Below are 18179 nucleotides of genomic sequence, written 5' to 3' on the forward strand. Positions count from 1 at the left end.
ATTGAAGTTTCCTCAGGAAGTCAGTGGTGTCTCGAAGGTAGCTGGGAGTGCAGGTAGCGCAGGGCCTGAGGAGGGAGTCTACATAGCCAGACAATCCTGCTGTCAGGGTGCCAATGCCTGAGATGATGGGGCGCCCAGGATTTCCAGGTTTATGGATCAGGGGAGCTCATGTCTTGCAGTTTACACAGGTGACCTGCTGGTGTGAAGTACTGAAGTGACTGTATGACACATACCTGTCACAGGACTGGCATAACTACATCGCTACATAGTAATTCTACTAGTGGGGATTGTCTCAGTGTAGATAAAGCCTGCCCAGTATCACTGAGCTAGGTCTTTAAAAGGAGCTGGAATGGCAAATGCCACATAGGTGCAGTGTGGCCAAGTTGCTGTAACAACCCTTTTGTTTCGGTTGTCAGGGTTTGACCCTGGGACCTTCAATACCAAAACATACACCTCTGGCGCTTGAGATAAAGCCGCTAGAAGTGGATGCCCACGCTCTGCTGGGGTGGGTTATGTAACCCGCAGGAGGGAAGTGTCACTAGAGCCCAGTGTTGTAGACTTGGCCTTCGCTAGTAGCCCTACAGACCTATATCAGTATAACTGCATTGCTCAGGGTGTGAAAAATCCACACCCTGAGCAACATGGTTCTAGAGAAGGCATAACCCCCCGTGGAGAGAGCACTATGTTGACAGGAGAGTTCTGTCACTCGAGCTGTCTCGGGGAGGCGTATTAACTACGCGGACAGGACACAGCACTGTATGTGAAGACCTGTCCAAAGAGTTAATCAGCACCCAAGCCCCGCTCCTTACCCAGGATCAGTAACCAGGATGTCAGTTACCTTGCTTGTTACCTGGCTCAGGAAAGATCACTCTGCATTCACACCCTCCTACACAGCTAGCCTTAAATACAAGGTAACATTATAGCAGAGAAACTGTGGTGAGCTTTTCAATGCCAGATGTTATTACAAAACAAATGCCAGTAATTCCTGTATGTGATGAAAGAGGCTAACGAGGAAATCATAACTGAAGAACCGACTGTCTGCTTTGCCTGGGGAACACAGCTGTTTTTTAGCTTCTCTCATGCCATGTATCACGATGCATTCACCTGCTTTCTTTCTCTCTGGCACCTTTCAGGATTACCTGGGGTGTCTGGGGTAAATCCCTACTACAGCAGGAGGGAGCCCTGTCTGTGCCCATGAGAGGAACTCTCCCCAGCCATTAGCTGCTTGCAACACAGGGCTCTCTGCTCTGGGCTCTGTGAGCCCCACCTTTTCCCTCTGCGGGCTAGCAGTTAGCATAGTGTACCTTGTTACTCAAGTGCCTAGTCCCTTCTGGATGCCTGCAATGTACGCTGATCGGCTGTCTTCGTGGAGGCACGCCAGTTCACTGATTTCACCTCCATTCCACGCTCTCCTTAGCATATAGGCACTCATACAGGTCTATAGTAAAACCAAAGTGAAGTTTATTTAACTGATTCAGATATAAGAGTTTGGAAACAAGGTTACAGGTAAAGGAAAACCATAAAGCACCTATACTTATCAAGTTATTTTCCGGCCTAAGGTATCTGTCACCCAAGGCTTGGTTCTGACAGTGCTTGCCCAGTCCAGAAAGCTGGGATCTACCTTTCATGAGACACCCCGGCTGGCAGAATCTCCTTCGTAATGGATAAAATCTTGTGCTCTCTTCTCTTGCACAGTTACGCACTGTTGTCTTACCCCAGGGGGTCCATAGTCAGAAACATTTTAGGGTTCCTTTGTCTTTGTAAATCCTCATGTCTGCGTGGAGAGGCCATTCATCTGGTTATCAGCTGAACGGTGTTCTTCTGTGGGGCTTGTCCCCTATCCGATGCTGAGACCAAATCGAACCAGGGACACCCTAGTGAATGTGTGCTCTGCCCCCACCAGTGTGACCTTGCATACAAGGTCGTGCTGGCGGGAGTGAAGTGGTGTGCTCCTCCAATTGGCACCTCTGGGTGGTGTGATCTTGCATGCAGTATGTGTGGCGTCATGCTTTGCAAAAATGTCTGGTGTTCCAGAAAGGTGAGAGTGGCCACCCTAAGCCTGCACTGGTCCAAATGATGAATGTAGGACTGGCTTAATGGAGGTCTGTGCTCACCTGAGGTAAGGCAGGTCTCGGTGCTAAGTTTCACTTTAACAGTTGTTAAATCAGAGCAGGCTGTGCATTGGGGACCGAAGAATGGTGAAGAAATTTGGCAGCATGTGACTTCCAGAAGAAGAAAGGGGAGGATCCATGTATCAGCAATGCAGATACAGGTGAGAAACCGTTTTCATGTTCTCGCCACAGGTACTAATGCGGAGAGTGGACTAGATGATACATTTGTGGGAAGGGAGCAGAAGGAGACTTCACCGATTAGAAGGCATGAGATGCCCTGTCCTAGGGATGGGGGTTCCATGACCACCACTCCCAAAAGAAGGAGGCGGGTGGTGGTGGTCGGGGAATCTCTCCTCAGGGGGACTGAGTCATCTATCTGCCGTCCCAACCGGGAAAACCGAGAAGTCTGCTGCTTTCCAGGAAGTAGGATTCACAATGCGACTGAGAGCCTGCCGAGACTCTTAAAGTCCTCAGATCGCTGCCCCTTCCTGCTTCTCCACGTGGGCACCAATGATACTGCCAAGATGACCTTGAGCGGATCACTGCAGACTACATGGCTCTGGGAAGAAGGATAAAGGAGTTTGAGGCGCAAGTGGTGTTCTCGTCCATCCTCCCCGTGGAAGGAAAAGACCAGGGTAGAGACCGTCGAATCGTGGAAGTCAACGAATGGCTACGCAGGTGGTGTCGGAGAGAAGGCTTTGGGTTCTTTGACCAGGGGATGGTGTTCCAAGAAGGAGGAGTGCTAGGCAGAGATGGGCTCCACCTAATGAAGAGAGGGAAGAGCATCTTTGGAAGCAGGCTGGCTAACCTGGTGAGGAGGGCTTTAAACTAGGTTCACCGGGGGAAAGAGACCAAAGCCCTGAGGTAAGTGGGATACCAGGAGGAAGCACGAGCAGGAGAGCGCAAGAAGGGAGGGCTCGTGCCTCATATGAAGAAAGCAGGACAAACAGCAAGTTATCTTGCTGGCAACAAGAAGAAAGCCAAGGAAAGTGTGGGCCCCTTAATGAATGAAGGAGGCAACCTAGTGACAGAGGATGTGGAAAAAGCTAATGTACTCAATGCTTTTTTTGCCTCTGTCTTCACTAACAAGGTCAGCTCCCAGACTGCTGCGCTGGGCATCACAACATGGGGAATAGATGGCCAGCCCTCTATGGAGAAAGAGGTGGTTAGGGACTATTTAGAAAAGCTGGACGTGCACAAGTGCATGGGGCCGGACGAGTTGCATCCGAGAGTGCTAAAAGGAATTGGCGGCTGTGATTGCAGAGCCATTGGCCATTATCTTTGAAAACTCGTGGAGAACGGGGGAAGTCCCAGATGACTGGAAAAAGGCTAATGTAGTGCCAATCTTTAAAAAAGGGAAGAAGGAGGATCCTGGGAACTACAGGCCAGTGAGCCTCACTTCAGTCCCTGGAAAAATCATGGAGCAGGTCCTCAAAGAATCAATCCTGAAGCACTTACATGAGAGGAAAGTGATCAGGAACAGTCAGCATGGATTCACCAAGGGAAAGTCATGCCTGACTAATCTAATCGCCTTCTATGATGAGATTACTGGTTCTGTGGATAAAGGGAAAGCAGTGGATGTATTGTATCTTGACTTTAGCAAAGCTTTTGACACGGTCTCCCACAGTATTCTTGTCAGCAAGTTAAAGAAGTATGGGCTGGGCACTATAAGGTGAGTAGAAAGTTGGCTAGATTGTCGGGCTCAACGGATAGTGATCAATGGCTCCATGTCTAGTTGGCAGCCGGTGTCAAGTGGAGTGTCCCAGGGGTCGGTCCTGGGGCTGGTTTTGTTCAATATCTTCATAAATGATCTGGAGGATGGTGTGGATTGCACTCGCAGCAAATTTGCGGATGATACTAAACTGGGAGGAGTGGTAGATACGCTGAAGGGCAGGGATAGGATACAGAGGGACCTAGACAAATTGGAGGATTGGGCCAAAAGAAATCTGATGAAGTTCAATAAGGATAAGTGCAGGGTCCTGCACTTAGGACGGAAGAATCCAATGCACAGACTAGGGACTGAATGGCTAGGCAGCAATTCTGCGGAAAAGGACCTAGGGGTGACAGTAGACGAGAAGCTGGATATGAGTCAGCAGTGTGCCCTTGTTGCCAAGAAGGCCAATGGCATTTTGGGATGTATAAGTAGGGGCATAGTGAGCAGATCGAGGGATGTGATCATCCCCCTCTATTCGACATTGGTGAGGCCTCATCTGGGAGTACTGTGTCCAGTTTAGGGCCCCACACTACAAGAAGGGTGTGGATAAATTGGAGAGAGTCCAGCGAAGGGCAACAAAAATGATTAGGGGTCTGGAACACATGACTTATGAGGAGAGGCTGAGGGAACTGGGATTGTTTAGTCTGCAGAAGAGAAGAATGAGGGAGGATTTGATAGCTGCTTTCAACTACCTGAGAGGTGGTTCCAGAGAGGATGGTTCTAGACTATTCTCAGTGGTAGAAGAGGACAGGACAAGGAGTAATGGTCTCAAGTTGCAGTGGGGGAGGTTTAGGTTGGATATTAGGAAAAACTTTTTCACTAGGAGGGTGGTGAAGCACTGGAATGCGTTACCTAGGGAGGTGGTAGAATCTCCTTCCTTAGAAGTTTTTAAGGTCAGGCTTGACAAAGCCTGGCTGGGATGATTTAATTGGGGATTGGCCCTGCTTTGAGCAGGGGGTTGGACTAGATGACCTCCTGAGGTCCCTTCCAACCCTGATATTCTATGATTCTATGATCTTAATGCCTATACACAAATGCGAGAAGCCTGGGAAACAAGCAGGGAGAACTGGAAATCCTGGCAAAGTCAAGGAATTATAATGTGATTGGAATAACAGAGACTTGGTGGGATAACTCACATGACTGGAGTACTGTCATGGATGGTTATAAACTGTTCAGGAAGGACAGGCAGGGCAGAAAAGGTGGGGGAGTTGCACTGTATGTAAGGGAGCAGTATGACTGCTCAGAGCTCTGGTATGAAACTGCAGAAAAACCTGAGAGTCTCTGGATTAAGTTTAGAAGTGTGAGCAACAAGGGTGGTGTCGTGGTGGGAGTCTGCTATAGACCACCGGACCAGGGGGGTGAGATGGACGAGGCTTTCTTCCGGCAAGTAGTAGAAGCTACTAGATCGCATGCTCTGGTTCTCATGGGCGACTTCAATCATCCTGATATCTGCTGGGAGAGCAATACAGCGGTGCACAGACAATCCAGGAAGTTTTTGGAAAGTGTAGGGACAATTTCCTGGTGCAAGTGCTGGAGGAACCAACGAGGGGCAGAGCTCTTCTTGACCTGCTGCTCACAAACCGGGAAGAATTGGTAGGGGAAGCAAAAGTGGATGGAACCTGGGAGGCAGTGACTATGAGATGGTCGAGTTCAGGATCCTGACACAAGGAAGAAAGGAGAGCAGCAGAATACGGACCCTGGACTTCAGAAAAGCAGACTTTGACTCCCTCAGGGAGCTGATGGGCAGGATCCCCGGGAGAATAACATGAGGGGGAAAGGAGTCCAGGAGAGCTGGCTGTATTTTAAAGAATCCTTATTGAGGTTATAGGAACAAACCATCCTGATGTGTAGAAAGAATAGTAAATATGGCAGGCGACCAGCTTGGCTTAACAGTGAAATCCTTGCTGATCTTGTAAGCTTCTTTTATGTGTTTAAGAAGTGGAAGATTGGACAAACGACCAGGGAGGAGTATAAAAATATTGCTCAGGCATGCAGGAGTGAAATCAGGAAGGCCAAATCACACCTGGAGTTGCAGCTAGCAAGAGATGTTAAGAGTAACAAGAAGGGTTTCTACAGGTATGTTAGCAACAAGAAGGAGGTCAGCAAAGTGTGGGTGCCTTACTGAATGGGGGAGGCAACGTAGTGACAGAGGATGTGGAAAAAGCTAATGTACTCAATGCTTTTTTTGCCTCTATCTTCACGAACAAGGTCAGCTCCCAGACTACTGCACTGGGCAGCACAGCATGGGGAGGAGGTGACCAGCCCTCTGTGAAGAAAGTGGTGGTTCAGGACTATTTTAAAAAGCTGGACAAGCACAAGTCCATGGAGCTGGAAGCGCTGCATCCGAGGGTACTAAAGGAGTTGGCAGATGTGATTGCAGAGCCATTGGACATTATCTTTGAAAACTCACGGCGATCGGGGGAGGTCCTGGATAACTGGAAAAAGGCTAATGTAGTGCCCATCTTTAAAAAAGGGGACGAGGAGGATCCTGGGAACTACAGGCCAGTCAGCCTCACCTCAGTCCCTGGAAAAATCATGGAGCAGGTCCTCAAGGAATCAATTCTGAAGCACTTGCATGAGAGGAAAGTGATCAGGAACAGTCAGCATGGATTCATCAAGGGCAAGTCATGCCTGACTAATCTAATTGCCTTCTATGATGAGACAACTGGCTCTGTGGATGCGGGGAAAGCAGTGAACATGTTATTCCTTGACTTTAGCAAAGCTTTTGACATGTTCTCCCACGGTATTCTTGTCAGCAAGTTAAAGAGGTATGATCTGGATGAATGGACTATAAGGTGGATAGAAAGCTGGCTAGATTGTCGGGCTGAACGGGTAGTGATCAATGGCTCCATGCGTAGTTGGCAGCCGGTATCAAGCAGAGTGCCCCAAGGGTCAGTCCTGGGGCCGGTTTTGTTCAATATCTTCATTAATGATCTGGAGGATGGTGTGGATTGCACTCTCTGCAAGTTTGCAGATGACACTAAACTGGGAGGAGAGGTAGATACGCTGGAGGGTAGGGATAGGATACAGAGGGACCTAGACAAATCGGAGGATTGGGCCAAAAGAAATCAGACGAGCTTCAACAAGGACAAGTGCAGAGTCCTTCACTTAGGAAAGAAGAATCCCATGCACCGCTACAGACTAGGGACCGAATGGCTCGGCAGCAGTTCTGCAGAAAAGGACCAAGGGGTTACAGTGGACGAGAAGCTGGATATGAGTCAGCAGTGTGCCCTTGTTGCCAAGAAGGCTAACAGCATTTTGGGCTGTATACGTAGGAGCATTGCCAGCAGATCAAGGGACATGATCGTTCCCCTCTGTTCGGCATTGGTGAGGCCTAATCTGGAGGCCTGCACGGCTCCACTAATTAGGGGGGTGGCCCTTCATTCTCTGGTGTGCAGCCGCCCAGATGCGCACCTTGGAGGGAACTATCCGCGGACCATAGTTTGAGAATCTCTGGTCCATCATTAACCGCTATGGCTTGGAGAAACCCTCTGAAGGTCTGGACTGAATCTGATCCACCAAAGCTTTTATACTGTATTCCTTTTGGTCAGCTGTCGTCAGACAAGCAATCTCTGATCAGTCTGGAGAGCTCAGCTTTGATGTTTCTTTTGCTGCTTAAGGAGCCCTGCATCAACAGGTAACTAAATTCTTCTCTCTCTTCCAATCACCACTTGAGTTGCCACGTCTATTCACAGTCTAACTGTATTGCTGAGATCCAACACACTGCTTCCTTTCTTCCCCTGATCTGATGCAATATCTCGAGTTCTTAGGCGTGATGTTTCTGTTCTCAGCTCAGTTACAATTAGAGCTTCACTGCTAACCCTGATGCTGCTCTTGATGCAAAGTGACAGCTTGACCCATCTGTCACTGAATGTCTTTGTCCCACACTCCTTCTGCATGGTTTGGCCAGACCAGCTCACTTGGTCAAGTTGGAGAAATTCTCACCCTTGCAAAGCCGGCATCCATTGCTGACCTTGGCTGTCCCAGCCCCTGGCTGACTCTGCCAGTCACTGCTGTCCCAGATGGCATTGCTCAGCAGTTCTGTTCTCCCCAGTGAAGGTTTGTAGTTGGCCTTTCGCTCTAACGGAGGAGCGCTGTTAACCTTGGGCAGGTGAGATCCGGGCTGTAGCAGAATAACTTTCTTGGGCAGGTTCCCATCTACGTGGGAGCTGCATTTTCAGTCTTTACAGGGAATCCTGTTGTCACTCAAGCTTCTGGATGTCAGGGAGCAGAGTGTTTTGTAATGTGGTGCCTGCATCTGGAATGCTGCTTTGGATGCAGGGGGGAATGTCACCAGGCAATTAAACAAAAGTAATTTGCAACTACTTGGCTTTGGCAGTCCTCAGCCTCTCAAGGGAAGCAGATTTTGCAATTAAGTGGCTTTTCCTCATGTCAAATGATGCAGAGACTAGTTAGCTGGGTCCCCAGTGCATTGAAGAAGCTGAGGCCCCAAATGCACAACAGATATCCCCAAACCCAGCTGGGAGAGAATCACAACCAGGATCTCTCTTTCCTGCCTTGGGAAGGGGCAGGAGGTTCAGCGCAGTGGGGGCAGGAAGGAAGCAACAAGGATGCCTGGCTGATGCCTGCAAAGGCAGCTTTTGTGTAATTAGTTCCTGGATCCCAGCCAGGTTGGGCTTGGCTGAACACTCAGGGCTGATTGGAGGAACCGACCATTCATTACATTCCCCTCTTCCTGAGGGGGAGGGCTACCTGCTGTGCACCACTAGTGTGTGTGGGTGGGTGGGGGGGGGCGGTGGCTATGGATGTTCCTGATCATTTGGGAGCAGGGAAGGAGGAGGGGCACTAAACATGGGAGCGGTCCCTCTCTCTGAGATGTGCCTGAGGTTACGATGGGGGCAGTTGCACCCTTGCTGCTCTAACCCAGTCCTGAGTCCTCTCTTGTGCTTGCCAGTGTCTCATGCTGGTGACTGCCAGGGGGATGTCTGCCATGCACACCTGAGAGAGTGGAGCCAGGGCCGCTGAGCGCGTGGCCACTGCACTTCAGATTCTGCCTGTGCCACGGGACTGCACAATTTCAAGGGTTTTATTGGTGGGACAAGGTGCACCAGGGTGGCTGGAGTTGGTGCAACAAAGACCTGTCTAGGACCAGGCTTTTGATGGGGTCTTTGGGGGGGGTGGGATGGGACCAGACCTAGTTCAGCTTGCAATGCTACAATGAGACTCTCTTGCTTTCCCCTCCAAGCCCTGGTCTACACTAGGACTTTAGGTCGAATTTAGCAGCGTTAAATCGATGTAAACCTGCACCCGTCCACACAATGAAGCCCTTTATTTCGACTTAAAGGGCTCTTAAAATCGATTTCCTTACTCCACCCCTGACAAGTGGATTAGCGCTTAAATCGACGTTGCCGGCTCGAATTTGGGGTACTGTGGACACAATTCGATGGTATTGGCCTCCGGGAGCTATCCCAGAGTGCTCCATTATGACCGCTCTGGACAGCACTCTCAACTCAGATGCACTGGCCAGGTAGACAGGAAAAGAACCGCGAACTTTTGAATCTCATTTCCTGTTTGGCCAGCGTGGCAAGCTGCAGGTGACCATGCAGAGCTCATCAGCACAGGTGACCATGATGGAGTCCCAGAATCGCAAAAGAGCTCCAGCATGGACCGAACGGGAGGTATGGGATCTGATCGCTGTTTGGGGAGAGGAATCCGTGCTATCAGAACTCCATTCCAGTTTTCGAAATGCCAAAACCTTTGTGAAAATCTCCCAGGGCGTGAAGGACAGAGGCCATAACAGGGACCCGAAGCAGTGCCACGTGAAACTGAAGGAGCTGAGGCAAGCCTACCAGAAAACCAGAGAGGCGAACAGCCGCTCTGGGTCAGAGCCCCAAACATGCCGCTTCTATGATGAGCTGCATGCCATTTTAGGGGGTTCAGCCACCACTACCCCAGCCGTGTTGTTTGACTCCTTCAATGGAGATGGAGGCAATACGGAAGCAGGTTTTGGGGATGAAGAAGATGATAGCTCACAGCAAGCAAGCGGAGAAACCGGTTTTCCCGACAGCCAGGAACTGTTTCTCACCCTAGACCTGGAGCCAGTACCCCCCCGAACCCACCCAAGGCTGCCTCCTGGACCCAGCAGGCGGAGAAGGGACCTCTGGTGAGTGTACCTTTTAAAATACTATACATGGTTTAAAAGCAAGCATGTGAAAGGATTACTTTGCCCTGGCATTTGAGGTTCTCCTAGATGTAGTCCTAAAGCCTTTGCAAAAGGTTTCTGGGGAGGGCAGCCTTATTGCGTCCTTCATGGTAGGACACTTTACCACTCCAGGCCAGTAACACGTACTCAGGAATCATTGTAGAACAAAGCACTGCAGTGTATGTTTGCTGGCATTCAAACAACATCCGTTCTTTATCTCTCTGTGTTATCCTCAGGAGAGTGAGATATCATTCATGGTCACCTGGTTGAAATAGAGTGCTTTTCTTCAGGGGACACTCAGAGGAGCCCATTCCTGCTGGGCTGTTTGCCTGTGGCTAAACAGAAATGTTCCCCGCTGTTAGCCACAGGGAGGGGGGAAGGTTGAGGGGGTAGTCACGTGGTGGGAGGAGGCAAAATGCGACCTTGTAACGAAAGCACATGTGCTATGTATGTAATGTTAACAGCAAGGTTTACCCTGAAAGAGTGTAGCCACTGTTTTATAAAATGTGTCTTTTTAAATACCGCTGTCCCTTTTTTTTTCTCCACCAGCTGCATGTGTTTCAATGATCACAGGATCTTCTCCTTCCCAGAGGCTAGTGAAGCTTAGAAAGAAAAAAAAAACCACACTCACGATGAAATGTTCTCCGAGCTCATGCTGTCCTCCCACACTGACAGAGCACAGACGAATGCGTGGAGGCAAATAATGTCAGAGTGCAGGAAAGCACAAAATGACCGGGAGGAGAGGTGGCGGGCTGAAGAGAGTAAGTGGTGGGCTGAAGACAGGGCTGAAGCTCAAATGTGGCGGCAGCGTGATGAGAGGAGGCAGGATTCAATGCTGAGGCTGCTGCAGGACCAAACCAGTATGCTCCAGTGTATGGTTGAGCTGCAGCAAAGGCAGCTGGAGCACAGACTGCCACTGCTGCCCCTCTGTAACCAACCGCCCTCCTCCCCAAGTTCCATAGCCTCCACACCCAGACGCCCAAGAACGCGGTGGGGGGGCCTCCGGCCAACCAGCCACTCCACCACAGAGGATTGCCCCCCAAAAAGAAGGCTGTCATTCAATAAATTTTAAAGTTGTAAACTTTTAAAGTGCTGTGCTTAAAGTGCTGTGTGGCATTTTCCTTCCCTCCTCCACCACCCCTCCGGGCTACCTTGGTAGTCATCCCCCTATTTGTGTGATGAATGAATAAAGAATGCATGAATGTGAAGCAACAATGACTTTATTGCCTCTGCAAGCGGTGATTGAAGGGAGGAAGGGCGGGTGGTTAGCTTACAGGGAAGTAGAGTGAACCAAGGGGCGGGGGGTTTCATCAAGGAGAAACAAACAGAACTTTCACACCGTAGCCTGGCCAGTCATGAAACTGGTTTTCAAAGCTTCTCTGATGCGTACCGCGCCCTCCTGTGCTCTTCTAACCGCCCTGGTGTCTGGCTGCGCGTAACCAGCAGCCAGGCGATTTGCCTCAACCTCCCACCCCGCCATAAACGTCTCCCCCTTACTCTCACAGATATTGTGGAGCACACAGCAAGCAGTAATAACAGTGGGAATATTGGTTTCGCTGAGGTCTAAGCGAGTCAGTAAACTGCGTCAGCGCGCCTTTAAACGTCCAAATGCACATTCTACCACCATTCTGCACTTGCTCAGCCTGTAGTTGAGCAGCTCCTGACTACTGTCCAGGCTGCCTGTGTACGGCTTCATGAGCCATGGCATTAAGGGGTAGGCTGGGTCCCCAAGGATACATATAGGCATTTCAACATCCCCAACAGTTATTTTCTGGTCTGGGAAGAAAGTCCCTTCCTGCAGCTTTTGAAACAGACCAGAGTTCCTGAAGATGCGAGCGTCATGTACCTTTCCCGGCCATCCCACGTTGATGTTGGTGAAACGTCCCTTGTGATCCACCAGAGCTTGCAGCACTATCGAAAAGTACCCCTTGCGGTTTATGTACTCGCCGGCTTGGTGCTCTGGTGCCAAGATAGGGATATGGGTTCCGTCTATAGCCCCACCACAGTTAGGGAATCCCATCGCAGCAAAGCCATCCACTATGACCTGCACATTTCCCAGGGTCACTACCCTTGATATCAGCAGATCTTTGATTGCGTGAGCTACTTGCATCACAGCAGCCCCCACAGTAGATTTGCCCACTCCAAATTGATTCCCAACTGACCGGTAGCTGTCTGGCGTTGCAAGCTTCCACAGGGCTATCGCCACTCGCTTCTCAACTGTGAGGGCTGCTCTCATCTTGGTATTCATGCGCCTCAGGGCAGGGGAAAGCAAGTCACAAAGTTCCATGAAAGTGCCCTTACGCATGCGAAAGTTTCACAGCCACTGGGAATCGTCCCAGACCTGCAACACTATGCGGTCCCACCAGTCTGTGCTTGTTTCCCGAGCCCAGAATCGGCGTTCCACAGCATGAACCTGCCCCATTAGCACCATGATGCATGCATTGGCAGGGCCCATGCTTTCAGAGAAATCTGTGTCCATATCCTGATGACTCACGTGACCGCGCTGACGTCGCCTCCTCGCCCGGTATCGCTTTGCCAGGTTCTGGTGCTGCATATACTGCTGGATAATGCGTGTGGTGTTTAATGTGCTCCTAATTGCCAAAGTGAGCTGAGCGGCCTCCATGCTTGCCTTGGTATGGCGTCCGCACAGAAAAAAGGCGCGGAACGATTGTCTGCCGTTGCTCTGACGGAGGGAGGGGCGACTGACGACACGGATTACAGGGTTGGCTTCAGGGAGCTAAAATCAACAAAGGGGGTGTCTTTACATCAAGGAGTATTTCAGGCAGGACTTCACGGAGGGTTCCAATAAGAAATGGTGCACCTAAGTTATCGTTCTTATTGGAACAAGGAGGTTAGCCTGGCCTCTGATTGATACATGGCTAGATTTACCTCGCTGCACCTTCTCTGTGAGTGACTGCAGTGTGACCTAGAAGAATGAGTCCCCTAGACAGGGGAGGGGGGGAAGCAAATGAGTACAAAACAAATCTGGTCTATTTCTTGTTTTGATCCACTCCATCTATCTTTTACATCTTTGGCTGGCAGCAGACGGTGCAGAAGGACTGCATGCCATCCACATCTCATGGCTGCTCGGCAGAAGATGGTACAGTACGACTGCTAGCAGTCCGTATCGCCTGCCCGCTCACCATAAGACGGTTCAATAGGACTGACTGCAGGACTAAAGAGAATGACCTGGTCAAGTCACTCCAAATTTAGTCCGTGCGCCCATGTCTGCCCAGGCGCTCCCAGCCGACGTGGCCAGGAGCACCTCGGACATGACGATGACGGCTACCAGTCGTACTGTACCGTCTGCTGCCACAAGGCAAGGGGTTGCTGCTACTGTGGAGCAATGCCGTACCGCGTCTGCCAGCACCCAGGAGACATAGGGTGACGGTTACCTGAGCGGGCTCCATGCTTGCCGTGGTATGGCGTCTGCACAGGTAACTCAGGAAAAAAGGAGCGAAACGATTGTCTGCCCTTGCTTTCACGGAGGGAGGGAGGGAACGGGGGCCTGACGATATGTACCCAGAACCACCCACAACAATGTTTTAACCCCATCAGGCATTGGGATCTCAACCCAGAATTCCAATGGGCAGCGGAGACTGCGGGAACTGTGGGATAGCTACCCACAGTGCAACGCTCCGGAAGTCGACTCTAGCCTCGGTACTGTGGAAGCGCTCCGCCGAGTTAATGCACTTAGAGCATTTTCTGTGGGGACACACACACTCGAATATATAAAACCGATTTCTAAAAAAACGACTTCTATAAATTCGACCTTATTCCGTAGTGTAGACATACCCTAAGAGGCTGAGCCCAGTTCTGTTGCCACTTCTGCAAGGGGCAATCTTACTGATGGTGTGCATAATGAGCTGTTCCAGCTGAGCAGCGCAGGAGTGGCTAGGGAATCTGGAGAAAGACAAGGAAGGGCAAGGAGAAGTGATGGAAGCAAATCTGTAATGGAGAGGAGAGATCAACAGAAAGGGGAGGGTATTGACTAGCAAGGGCATGCAGCTCTAGTCTGCATTCAGAGAAAGGGTGCCTTTCAACTGGCTAAAAGGATATGCAGAAGGATCTAAAGAGTGATACATTGCTGAAAAACGAGGAGTCCTTGTGGCAGCTTAGAGACTAACAAATTTATCTGGGCATAAGCTTTCATGGGCTAGAACCCACTTGATACATTACTGTTATCTATTGAGTGCTGGTCAGCCAATTCTGGATTGTTGCCCTCCTGTTGAGCCTGGTATTTTGGGTGGGAGGGCAAGTGTTAAATGCATGTCAAGGGCCTGGGTTCTCATCAACCTCTTCATTTGGCTCAGCTGTCCCACCCCAATGTGATTTGCTCTATAGCTTGAAAGCAAATAAGCACCTTCCAAGAGGCTGCAAAGCTGCAGTCCCTTGGGGTGGCTGGACTCCTCTCCATGTTCCCTAGGCCCATCCTCCCCCCATGTCCAAGTCCCAGAGCCGCTTCAACTGTGGTTTTAAGGGCTGTGTCATGGGAGTGGAAGGAAGGGGAACAAGCCCACAGAGGCTGCTCTGCTGTTGTCATTTGTGCTCATGCTGCATAGTGTGGAGTGGTGTGACCTGGGGACTAAGCGCTGGTGCTCACTTGACCCCATTCCCACTTCAGGAGTATATGGCAGGTTACCCCTCTTCCTGTTCAGTAGGAAACCTCCTTCTACTATTCTAACTACCCTCCTTCTGGTTTCCCTACCACCCTGTGGGACTGATGCAGTGAGCATGGCAGAGCAGTTTGGCACAGGTGTGGGGAAAGGGATCAGCTTAAATCTGGGCTCTTAAGGCAGGCGGGCAGGGGGAAGGAAAGGCAGGAGAGGTATTCGGATGCTCTTTGTGGAGAGCCTTCCACCTGCTTGAGCTGGCCCTGCCATTCTGAAGTGGGTCCACGAGTAAGGGGAAGGGCAAACCAAAGAGTAACTCAGTCTGAAGGGACAACCGAGTGTCATCTCCTCTCTAATTCCTTGCTAAGCTTCGTTCAGTATTATCTCAGTTGAGTTGCACATACATGACCTGATGTTTTTCACCTGTAAACTGCAAAGCACTTTACAAGCAGTCAGTACCATTATGGACCCAATTTTACTGTTAGGGGAAACTGAGGCACAGAGGAAGCTACTTGCCTAAGGCCATCTAATGGGAGCAGAGGATGCTTAGCACCTCCTAAAAACTGGGTACTGCTGTTCCTGTTTTTTCTTAACTCTGATATAGCTGTGAAGCAAAGCCCTCTATGTAGCCTAGCAGAGTTTAGGCTATTGTTGGAATCTTAACTCCCTGTGTGTCCTGTTTCATGGTTGTTTCTGAGAATGCTGCTTAAGACCAACCTTAATGAGAGCTTTCACTGTTGACAAAACCAGTGGTAAACTCTCTGATGCTCTGAAGATGCCTTGAGATTCTTTGGTTTGTTGCACTAGTCTCTTTAATTTGAAATTCCCACTGTTGCTACCGCCATTCCAGTCTCACGAAGATCTCACCAGTGGGAGTGCTGATTTGGATTGGTGGCATCAGGACTTTGTGTGGTGAGCAGATGTAGATGGCTCAAGTGTTAGACCTACTTCTGTTACTGCTGGGACTCAACCGGTGAGAAATCTTTGGCATAAAGCCTAGCGTGGAGACACAGCCATGTCAAAAGTTTGTTTGTTCTAGATACAGAGAGCTGAAGGGCTCAATGCCAGACAAAGCAAGACTCCTGCTAGCTGGAGCAGCAGGCCTTTGCCTACTAGGAAACTCCCAGTATTTTATCAACTCCTGGAGTGTCTTTTCTCAGGTAGTTGAACCACTTAAAAATCACTTGTTTCCCATAGTTGCTTTAGGTGTAATTTGTACCTCTTTTAGGAGTCCAGTACTTTAAATGTCGCATAGTGTGAGTGTGGGGTGGTAATTGGTGCTTTGGTGCCTTAATAGCTATTGCATATTGTAGAGAGGTTAGCCGGGGCTCGCCTCTCTCTGGGGTGGTGGGGAACCACACCGCCTCACTAAATTTGGCAATAGGTCTTGCGGGGAATTAGTCCGGCTGCGGGAGTCTTCCTCTGCGGCCTTTATGAAGGTAGAGCTAAACACCGTAATCCCAGGCCCTGGGGCGGGGCGGGGCAGTAGTGAGTCAGGCGCTCAGGCAGGGGCTGAGCAGTAACCGTATATACTAGCAAGCCCAGGCCCTAGGCCCCAAAGGGCCTGGGAGAGGGGGAGACGGCCACCCGTGAGTTGGGTGGCAGGGGGGACGCAGGCCCTCCTGCTCCACTGTGTCCCAGCCCGGGGCCCTAGCAGCGGCAGAAGACCCGCGTCCATGGGGATCCTGGCCGCAACACTGATGTGGGATCTGGCAGTGCTGCAGCCAGACTCGGGTCAGCTGCCCCCGGGCTACTTCCAGACTCCCCCTCTTGAGGTACCTGGGTCAGGGTGGTGTCCTCAGCGGGGTCCAGCATTTTCATGGGTTCCTCAGGATAGCTGGCACAGGGCAGACTCGGCAACTTCTCTGGGTAGCTGGCGCGGGGCAGGTCGGGCCAGTCCTTGGGGTTTCCCAATCGCGAGCTAGGCCGGAGGCGTCTGGCCTCCCCGGCGGCTGCTCTCTCAATGAGCTCTGGGGTCCGGCCTTTATACTTCCATTGCCACACCTGACCCTCTGGGGGCGGGCTCAGATCTCCCTGGCTCCACCCACTCTGATGTCCGGAGGACCTGTCTCTCTCCGAGCGAGCAGCGGGGAACCGCACCGCCTCACTATGCATATACAGGTTTCAGAGTAGCAGCCGTGTTAGTCTTTATTCGCAAAAAGAAAAGGAGGACTTGTGGCACCTTAGAGACTAACCAATTTATTTGAGTGTAAGCTTGCCTGCCTGCCTGCCTGTATGGCACTCGCTCTTCAGATACTGCATAAACATACAGCACTGATTCCAAGCTAAGCAGGAAATTCTTTTGGCTCCATGGAGACTGTTCCTGCGTTACCTCTCCTGGGTAGGGAGAGGCATGCACGAGCAAAGGGACAGAGCCCTGTTCTGGAACTAGCAAGCTGTTGCCAGTCAGCGTGTGTCTCACTGCAGCATGGGAACAGTAAGTCCCCATCCAAGGGAGCTGTTGCCCCCATTCATTCCTTGAGTGGTGTCCTGGCCTGCTTGCACAGCTCTTGCAGCTGGCGAGGCTTGGCACAACGAATGGCTGCGCAAATGGGATGTTACTGGCTGCCGTGGGGAAGGGTCGTGCGTTGCTCAGGCAGCAGGAGCAGCTGGGTCTCTGTACTTGTTGCAGTAGCCTCATGGCTTCTGCCATGCCCCCTACTCTTGACTGGCTCCTAGGCTGTCTTGCTTTCATCTTCCCCACTTCAGCTGAGCCACCTTGGACCCAGGCTCTGCCCTGCCAGACTGTAGGGCCTGGCTTCCTGGTGGAAATGCTGTGGCTAGGCAGGAAGCGCACTGGCAGGGACGCCAGCCCCACAGAGCATCCTGAGGCAGGAAAGGTTGCAGGGTGTGGGGAGCAGTCTTGGCACCTAGTGCTAATGCTGGCTCTCCGGTGGCAGGGTCCCTCCTGCTGGAGCGGCTGAGGGGGAGGTGTCTCTAGAGCAGGCGTCCGCAGCCTATGGCGTTTGTCGAAGGCGGCACACGAGCTGATTTTCAGCGGCACTCTGCTGCCCGCTTGGCGTACCGGCCGCTGGCCCCCTGCCAGCTGGGGTTCCGTCCAGGCCCCGCTCAGCCCGCTGCTGGCCTTGGGTCCCGGCCACCGGCCCAGGGCTCTGCTCCTGCCTCGGCCTGGCGTGCTGCAGCCGCCCCCAGCTGTGGCCCACTGGCCCCAGCCTGGGGCAGTGAGGGGTGCAGACAGGGGCAGGGGGGGTTTTGTTCCAGCACCACTGGGATATTTTTAAGTCCTGATTTGCTGCTTATACCACATCATGTGGAACAGCGCACTGCGTTTGACATTGTGCGTGCCGTCTGTCGCGATTTTTTCTTTTTCCCCTGCTTTGAGTTGAGGAGTACATTTGACAAAATGTCAGCTCCTAAGAAAGCAAAGTCAGATGTCCATTCATTTTAGCCTTCTTGGACAGACACATTTGGATTTATTCAAAAGAAGGAACGTGCTGTTTGTGCTTTCTGTTGTGAAAGTGTTGTTTGTCGCACATCAAGTGTTCGATGACATTTTGAAACGAAGCAAGAGAAAACCTTTTCTGACGAAGCAGACAAGACTGAATCGATCCAAAAGG

The 18179-nt window shown here is 51.1% G+C and overlaps 1 protein-coding gene and 1 long non-coding RNA gene across 4 annotated transcripts in view; one reads left to right on the forward strand and one right to left on the reverse strand.

Annotated features, from left to right (window-relative positions):
• Positions 1 to 18179, forward strand: part of CASTOR1 (cytosolic arginine sensor for mTORC1 subunit 1) — a 45475-nt gene that overhangs the window by 12253 nt on the left and 15043 nt on the right. The gene's annotated exons all lie outside the window — the stretch shown is intronic.
• LOC140898965 (uncharacterized) lies at positions 11134 to 16545 on the reverse strand. Its single transcript, XR_012155169.1, has 4 exons — positions 16381 to 16545; positions 15319 to 15597; positions 13784 to 13891; positions 11134 to 12725 (listed from the first exon to the last, which is right to left on the reverse strand). It is a non-coding gene; the product is annotated as an uncharacterized LOC140898965 (long non-coding RNA).

This window comes from Lepidochelys kempii, chromosome 15 (genome assembly GCF_965140285.1).
Source record: "Lepidochelys kempii isolate rLepKem1 chromosome 15, rLepKem1.hap1, whole genome shotgun sequence".
Classification (NCBI taxonomy): domain Eukaryota; kingdom Metazoa; phylum Chordata; order Testudines; family Cheloniidae; genus Lepidochelys; species Lepidochelys kempii.